Here is a 9526-nt window from a genome sequence, read left to right on the forward strand (position 1 = left end):
TGTATCAGAAGGTGTAAAACTCAGATGTTGGGCATTTAAAAGACATTATAAGGTTTGTTAATAGTACAAATAATAAACAACTTCCTAAATAGAGGAACATGTTGAAAGGAATTTAAACACAATAGTAAGACTAGAGAGTTGTCATAAGATAGAATAGTAACCTGATGACGAACTACTGCTTGTCAATGAAAAATCAATTCCATTCAGTCTTCTTTGAGATGGAGTAAAAACATTTGCAGGAAGAACACAATGATCTTTGAATCTTATGATAAGATAATTGACACAAAGTATATGTTTTCAGGGCCAAGTTACCAATGGAACAATAATCAAATATGTCAATTGTAAGTTTAATAATCTCAATATTGTGAGCATAAACAACGATGTTAATTTTAAATTATGACATACAGCGGACACAAACCTGAGGAGCTATGAAATTGGTGTAGGATTTTATACATCACAGAAGCATGGTAAAATATTTTCTTGATATAAAATCCATATAAACGCATATAAATCGTGAATAAATCGAGGGATCGATTACTAACCTTTAATAGCGATCCAAGAACGATGAATGGAGATCCCTAGCAGCTGCTCCTCAATTGTGAAGCACTCCACCGGTATCCACCAATAGATCAAAATAATGGAGGGAGGAAGAGGTTGAGAGAATTAGTTGTCCTCTTTTTCTTTTCTACTTTAGAATTAGGGTTTATTATTTGGGTTTAGGCAAATAGGGTTTATAATAGTATATTTATAGGCAAAATTTTCAGCTGAAAATTTTCCCATAAAATATTATTATTATTAACCCTTTAATTGATTATTCTTATTAACCAATTAACTAATAATTAAAACACCTTTTAATCATTAACCCCTTTTCTAAACACTTTAGAAAAATAATTCTCTCACTTGATTTAATTTCCAAAATTAAATTCTTAATTAATAATATTAAGAACTTTTCTTAATTAATTTATAATTAATTAAATCTCATTTAATCAATTATTAAATTTTGCTAATTAATTATTTATTTCACAAATAAATAATTATCAGCCATTATTAATTAATTCCTCCACCATTAAATCATTCTCCTTTATGGTGTGACCATGTAGGTTCAATATTAAACCGGTAGTAGAAATAAATAATAATAAAACTATTTTATCATTATTTATATAAATTCTCTAATTTATTAAATATGATTAATTAATAAATTAATCATGTTTATTCTACATCGTGAGGGATACTTCTCAGCATATCGCGACTATCCGGATAATACGAATTTACTGCTTAGAATACCAAGAACCTATTCAGTGAATAGTTACCGTACAATTAATTCCTTCTACCCTGCAATGTCATGATTTAAATACAAGGCATTAAACTCGTGTCAAGCCTATCTTATTTAATCATATGCTTTCCCATTTACTATGTTTAGTTCTAATGTGAATTAGAAACTCCTTTCTAATTTCATTCACTCTGGCCAGAGATTCCTGAACTAGCATAAGTGGATCAGCATTGAACATTTGCTTCCTTTCACTGGAAGGGGTAGATCCTTTATTGATCATACACTATCTTCGTGTATAAATTCCTACACCCAGTAGAGCCCTTATTATTGTCCCTGGAGACTAAGAACTAAACCAAAGTATAGTTCAGTGTACACAAGATGACTATGATGACCTCAAGTCTAAGGGCCTGTTTGGCAATTCCGATAAGCCAACTTATTGGCTTATAAGCCCGTAACAGCTTATTGACAAGTGTTTGTCGACCCAACTTATAAGTTGAATTTACAACTTATAAGCTGATAAGTTGAATGTTAGTAACGACGTACTTTTTCTCAACTTTTTTATTTTTTATTTTTTAATCAATTTTAGTTTAAAAATATACTTTTAAAATGTTAATCAAACTTTAATTTATATAAATTAAGATAATTATATTTAAAAATTATTTATTTTAGTTCATTTAAATAAAAAAATCTGACTTATAAGTTAAATTATCCAAACACTTATATAACTTATAAACATTTATTAACTTATCACTTATCGGTCACTTATTTGATTTAAGTCATATGTTACTTCTTTTAAGATTTCCCAAACGGGCACTAAAGATACTTGTACAACTATCACTATGTGAACATCTGTTGACACGTGAGTGAACTCCATCAGTTGTTCAGCTGTGTGAGTCATGTTCAGTGAACTTATTCTATAATAAGCACCTACATACTAGCTATAGTGTTACCACACAAATGTCTATGAGAACAGACATCCTTCATAATGAAGCAAGTATAGTATGTACCGATCTTTGCGGATTACTAATTACCAGTTAGTAATCCTACGACCAGGAAATATTTAAGTTCAGAGTTATCATCTTTTAGGTCTCATTATTATGATCTCATCATAATCCATAAAAAACTTTACTCTAAACTATGGTATATCTTATTTAAACACTTAAATAGATAAAGCCCGCAATAAGACCAAAACAAGTTTTTTATTAATATCAATGAAATCAAAACAGATTACATAAAAGTTATTCCTAAATCATCATACATGACTGGACTTAGGACACATCTCTTTCAATCTCCCACTTGTACTAAAGCCAATCACTCTGGTATCTAATACCCATCTTGTCTTTATGACGATCAAAGTGACTTTGAGAAAATGGCTTTGTTAAAGGGTCTGCTATGTTGTTATGTGTGTCAACTCTCTTGACGTTGACATCTCCTCTTTCAACAATCTCCCTAATCAGATGAAAGCGTCGCACGACATGCTTGGAATTCTTATGAGATCTTGGTTCCTTAGCTTGTGTTATTGCTGCGTTGTTATCACAATACAACACAATAGGCTCCTCAATGCTAGGAACAACTCCCAACTCAGAAAAAAATTTCCTCATCCAAACGGCTTCTTTTGCAGCCCCACTTGCAGCTATATACTCTGCTTCCGCTGTGGAGTCAGCCGTTGTAGACTGTTTGGAACTCTTCCAACTAATCGCACCACCATTCAGAGTAAACACGTACCCTGACATGGATTTGCTATCATCACTTTCTGATTGAAAACTAGAGTCAGTATAACCCACTATTTTCAACTCAGATTCACCACCAAAAATAAGAAAAATATCCTTAGTCCTTCGCAAGTACTTAAGGATGTTCTTCACTGCTTTCCAGTGGTCTTCACCTGGATTGGACTGATATCTGCTCATCACACTTATTGAATAAGCAACATCAGGCCTAGTACATAACATCGCGTACATGATACATCCTATTGCTGAAGCATAAGGAATCTTACTCATACGCTCTCTTTCCTCAGGTGTCTTAGGAGACATCTTTTCGGAAAGGGACACTCCATGGCTCATCGGTATGAGACCTCTTTTGGAGTTTTTTATGCTAAACCTTTTAAGCACGTTCTGGATGTATGTACTCTGGGTAAGACCTATCATTCTTCTAGATCTATCTCTATAGATCTTCATACCGAGAATGTAGGATGCTTCTCCCAAGTCCTTAATAGTGAAGTTCTTCGATAGCCACAATTTGACTGATTGCAGCATCGGTATATCATTTCCTATAAGAAGTATGTCATCCACATACAATACAATAAATGTCACCACGCTCCCACTAACCTTCTTGTAGACACATGGTTCATCTATGTTTTTGATAAAACCAAACTCTTTGATTGTCTCATCAAAACGGATGTTCCATCTACGAGAAGCTTGCTTTAAACCATATATGGTTCGCAACAGCTTACACACTAGGTGTTCATTTCCCTTGGAAAGAAAACCCTCTGGCTATGTCATATACACTTCCTCTTCAAGTTTCCCATTGAGGAAGGTCGTTTTCACTGTCCATTTGCCAGATATCATAGTCGTAGTAAGCAGTAATTGCAAGCAAAATCCGAATTGATTTTAACAGTGCTACAGGTGAAAAAGTTTCATCAAAGTCAATCCCTTGCCTTTGTTTGAATCCTTTTGCCATGAGCCTGGCCTTATAGGTCTCCACCTAGCCATCTGCTCCAATCTTTCTTTTGTATACCCATTTGCACTCAATAGGCTTCACACCCTCAGGTGCTTCAACCAAAGTCCATACTTGGTTGGTATACATAGATTCCATTTCGGATTTTATGGCACTTTGCCATTTCTCTGAGTCAACACTACTCATAGCCTCATTATAGGTCATAGGGTTGTCATCATCAATGATTGACAACTCATTGTCATTCTCAATGACAAGGCCATAATACCTCTCAGGCTGGCGAGACACTCTCCCTGTCCTACGAATGGGCTGTTCCACAGAAGGTTGTTCAGTCTGAATAGGTGTTTCCACTTGAACCGTAATAGTTTGTGCTTCTTGAACTTCATCAAGTTCAATCTTGCTCCAACTGTTTCCTTCAAGGATAAACTGCTTTTCCAAGAAGGTAGCATGTCTGGAGACAAACACCCTATGATTGGTGTAAAAGTAATACCCTAAAGTCTCTTTAGGATATCCCATAAAATTAAATTTTACGGATCGAGATTCCAGCTTATCTGGGTCAACTTTCTTGACATAAGTTGGACATCCCCAAATCTTAACGTGTTTAAGACTCGGTTTCCTTTCTTTCCATATCTCATATGGAGTTTGAGGAACAGATTTGGAAGACACCTTATTCAGTAAATATGTTGAGGTTTCCAATACATAACCCCACAGGAATACTGGAAGATTTGCATAGCTTATCATGGACCGAACCATGTCTAACAAAGTTCGATTTCTCCTTTCAGATACCCCATTCAGATGTGGAGTATATGGGGGAGTCCACTGAGAGACTATACCATTTTCTTTGAGATAAGCTAGAAACTCTCCATTCAAGTATTCACCACCTCGATCTGATCGAAGAGTTATAATACTATGTTTGGTTTGTTTCTCCACTTCATACTTATATTCTTTGAACTTTTCAAAGGCTTCATACTTGTGTTTCATCAAATACACATATCCGAATCTAGATCGATCATCTATGAAAGTAATGAAGTATGAAAATCCACCCATGACTTGCGTAGACATTGGTCCACATACATCTGTGTGTACCAATCCTAGAAAATCTGCAGCCCTCTCTCTATGTCCACTAAATGGAGATTTGGTCATTTTACCCAATAGACAAGACTCGCATGTAGGATATGATTCAAAATCAAAGGGGTCAAGTAACCCTTCCTTATGCAATGTCCGTAGTCTATTTTCACTAATATGACCAAGTCTGCAGTGCCACAAGAAAGTGAGATTTTCATCATCCCTTTTTCTTTTATTAGTATGTTCAATTTATAGTAAATTATGCTCTACGTCACCTACATACAGACCATTGTTTAAAATACCACTTTCATAAAGAACGTTATCTCTAAGAATTGAACATTAATTATTCTGAATAACAAACGAAAATCCAGCCAAGTCTAACATGAGAACAGAAATAATATTCCTCACAATCGAGGGAACAAAATAACAGTTATTTAAAACAATAGTCTTGCCCCCGTAGGCATATGTAAATGAAATGATCCTACAGCTTCAGCAGCAACTCTTGCTCCATTTCCCATCCGTAGAATCACCTCCTCTTTTTCAAGAGTCCTACTTCTCCTTAGTCCCTGTAACGAATTGCAAATATGAGAACCACAAGCGGTATCTAATACCCAAGTAGAAATTTGATTTAATGACATATTCAATTCAATCATGAACATACCTGAAACAGAAGCGGTAGTCTCACTACCCTTCTTCTTCTTCAATTCTGCAAGGTAAACCTTGCAGTTCCTCTTCCAGTGCCCCACTTTGTTACAGTGAAAGCAAACATCTTTGCTCTTGGGGTGGTCTTCAGCTTTTGGTGGAACCGGCTTTTTCTCACCTACTTTTTTCTTCTTGGAAGGGTTCTTCTTCCTTTTCTTAGGATTGGAACCTTCACCAATTAGAAGAACAGAACTCTTCTTAGGGGAAAATTCGATTCCGCACTCTTCAACATGTTGTGGAGTTCAGGCAGGCTGACATCCAGCTTATTCATGTGAAAGTTCATAACAAACTGGGAAAACGAACCCGGAAGTGATTGCAAGACCAAGTCTTGGCTCAGCTCCCCATCCATGGCAAAACCAAGTTGTCCAAGACGTTCAATCAAATTGATCATCTTAAGTACATGGTCATTCACAGATGATCCCTCACACATCCTACAACCGAACAGCTCCTTCGATATCTCATATCGAGTTGTCCTCCCTGCCACATCATACAACTCTTGTAGATGCATAAGGATAGTGTGAGCATCCATATGCTCATGCTGTTTCTGTAGCTCAATGTTCATGGAAGCTAGCATGATGCATTGAGCAACATTTGCTTCATCTATCCACTTACGATACATAACATGTTCATCATTATGTGCATCGCTAGCAGGTTCAGTAGGCTTAGGTGAATCAAGCACATATTCCAGCTTCTCAACCCTGAGAACAATTCTCAAGTTTCGAAGCCAGTCAGCAAAATTAGGACTAGTCAACTTGTGAGCATCTAGTATACTCCGGAGTGATAGTGCAAAAGACATAACGTATATAATAAATCTGTAAATGATGAACACATAACAACACTTAGAAAATATTCAATTTCATTTCAAAATACTATATGAATCGGGTCTTTATTCATAAGTGGCTCCCACTAGTTTATCTAAATTATATAACCCCCTTAAGTGAAAAATTAAGCATTCATAATTCTAGTGGGAATAGGGATCCTACATTCCATCACAAAACCTCGGCTGTAGCACGAAACGTCATGTGATGTTCAATAGGCAGACAACTCTTGTCAATTACATCTTATGTTATTCCCTAATAAAACTTTAGCCTCTTAAATAATTGAGTCACGGTTGTAGCACGACAGACTCAATATTCTAAGTCAAGTCTAACCCAACTATTTCGTACAATTGAATCAGTCTCCAACGGCCCACGGCTGCAGCACGTAACGACCTTTAGATTCTAATTCAATGTACACATCTCTATGTAATAGACAAGTATTTCTTGTTTCGAAAGCAAAGCCCTCGACTGTAGCACGAAATGACAATGATTTAAAAATAAGAACTACTTTCTACCATGTTGGAAGGCTTTGACCGACACAAGCCCGTTGTGTCATTGGCCAATTACTACTTTATATTATTTAAATTTAGAGGGATTATATTTTGTTACAATCATAATCATATTATAAAGAGATTATTCCTTTTAAATTAAATATTTCAAATCAATAATCGATAATCAGATGATTCCCAGATCGGGGGAGCATTGTCAAGAGGCGTCACTTAATACCCCTTTCTTACAGATAGAAATCTGCTTTTGACAAAATCATCCTTTCTCTCAATATTGAAAATTCATATTTAATTACATATTTCATAAACACAAGAATCTCATGATTGTATTCATAATATTATTGCTAAGGCAAGAAACGATTCCTATTCTAGATTTTTTAGAGCACGCCTTATATTGATTTAAGTTCACCTAAATCTATCATCGCATGGTAAATATAGGCATATATCTCATATATAAAAATAAATAAACAAGTAAGCATGCAAGCAATATCATGTCACACATTGATATAATGATGTATGAATTTATTAAAGCATTTAAAAGCAATTAAAACAATTAAAACATGCTTTAAAACACTTTCAGAAATATAAACAGTTCAAAACTTTTATATAAAAAAATTGACCACTCCATTAGATCTATCTCGGAAAAACGAATCCAACGATATATTGCACACCCAAAACGGAGTTACGAAACTCCCAGAAATCAAATTAAAAAAAAATAGATGGGCTGTAACGCATTACAGGAACGCGTTACAAGCCCTGTAACGCATTCCGGTAATGCATTACAACCCTTTTAAGCCATTAAAAGGTGTAACGCATTCCGTGAATGCGCCACAGGGTGTAACGCATTCCCGGAATGCGCGACCCTTTCTCTCCTGCGCCTGTCAGCTTCTGCCTTTTTTTAACAGCCGTCGCCGCCACTTTTTAGAACGCCGTGCCACCCACCTTTACTTGATTACAGCAGGATATAACATATATATATATATACATAACAGATTACATATATATATATATTTAATTACGAATTTTAATTAAAACAACTTCAAAAAATCATAATAATAAATCCACACATCAGAAAATTATGAAAAAAATACCCAGACGATCTACAACACTTGTAGAACCCAGATCTAAAGTCAAAACAATTTTGAGAAACAATTTCTAATCAATCATAATTAATCCATGATAGAACTTGCAAAAATCATAATAAATTCATACAAGATCATAAAATTCTGAAATTTTTATCACAGATCTATATGCATACAACCTATACTCTGATACCATTGTAGGATTTTATACATCACAGAAGCATGGTAAAACATTTTCTTGATATAAAATCCATATAAACGCATACAAATCGTGAATAAATCGAGGGATCGATTACTAACCTTTAATAGCGATCCAAGAACGATGAATGGAGATCCCTAGCAGCTGCTCCTCAATTGTGAAGCACTCCACCGGTATCCACCAAGAGATCAAAATAATGGAGGGAGGAAGAGGTTGAGAGAATTAGTTGCATCCCTTTCTTTTCTACTTTAGAATTAGGTTTATTATTTGGGTTTAGGCAAATAGGGTTTATAATAGTATATTTATAGGCAAAATTTTCAGCTGAAAATTTTCCCATAAAATATTATTATTATTAACCCTTTAATTGATTATTCTTATTAACCAATTAACTAATAATTAAAACACCTTTTAATCATTAACCCCTTTTCTAAATACTTTAGAAAAATGATTCTCTCACTTGATTTAATTTCCAAAATTAAATTCTTAATTAATAATATTAAGGACTTTTCTTAATTAATTTATAATTAATTAAATCTCATTTAATCAATTATTAAATTTTGCTAATTAATTATTTATTTCACAAATAAATAATTACCAGCCATTATTAATTAATTCCTCCACCATTAAATCATTCTCTTGTATGGTGTGACCCTGTAGGTTCAATATTAAGCCGGTAGTAGAAATAAATAATAATAAAACTATTTTATCATTATTTATATAAATTCTCTAATTTATTAAATATGAGTAATTAATAAATTAATCATATTTATTCTACATCGTGAGGGATACTTCTCAGCATATCGCGACTATCCGGATAATACGAATTCACTGCTTAGAATACCAAGAACCTATTCAGTGAATAGTTACCGTACAATTAATTCCTTCTACCCTGTAATGTCATGATTTAAATACAAGGCATGGAACTCGTGTCAAGCCTTTCTTATTTAATCATATGTTTTCCCATTTACTATGCTTAGTTCTAATGTGAATTAGAAACTCCTTTCTAATTTCATTCACTCTGGCCAGAGATTCCTGAACTAGCATAAGTGGATCAGCATTGAACATTCTCTTTCTTTCACTGGAAGGGGTAGATCCTTTATTGATCATACACTATTTTCGTGTACAAATTCCTACACTCAGTAGAGCCCTTATTATTGTTCCTGGAGACTAAGAACTAAACCAAAGTATAGTTCAGTGTACACAAGATGACTATG

The sequence above is a fragment of the Apium graveolens genome, chromosome 1 (genome assembly GCF_009905375.1).
Source record: "Apium graveolens cultivar Ventura chromosome 1, ASM990537v1, whole genome shotgun sequence".
NCBI classification, from domain to species: domain Eukaryota; kingdom Viridiplantae; phylum Streptophyta; class Magnoliopsida; order Apiales; family Apiaceae; genus Apium; species Apium graveolens.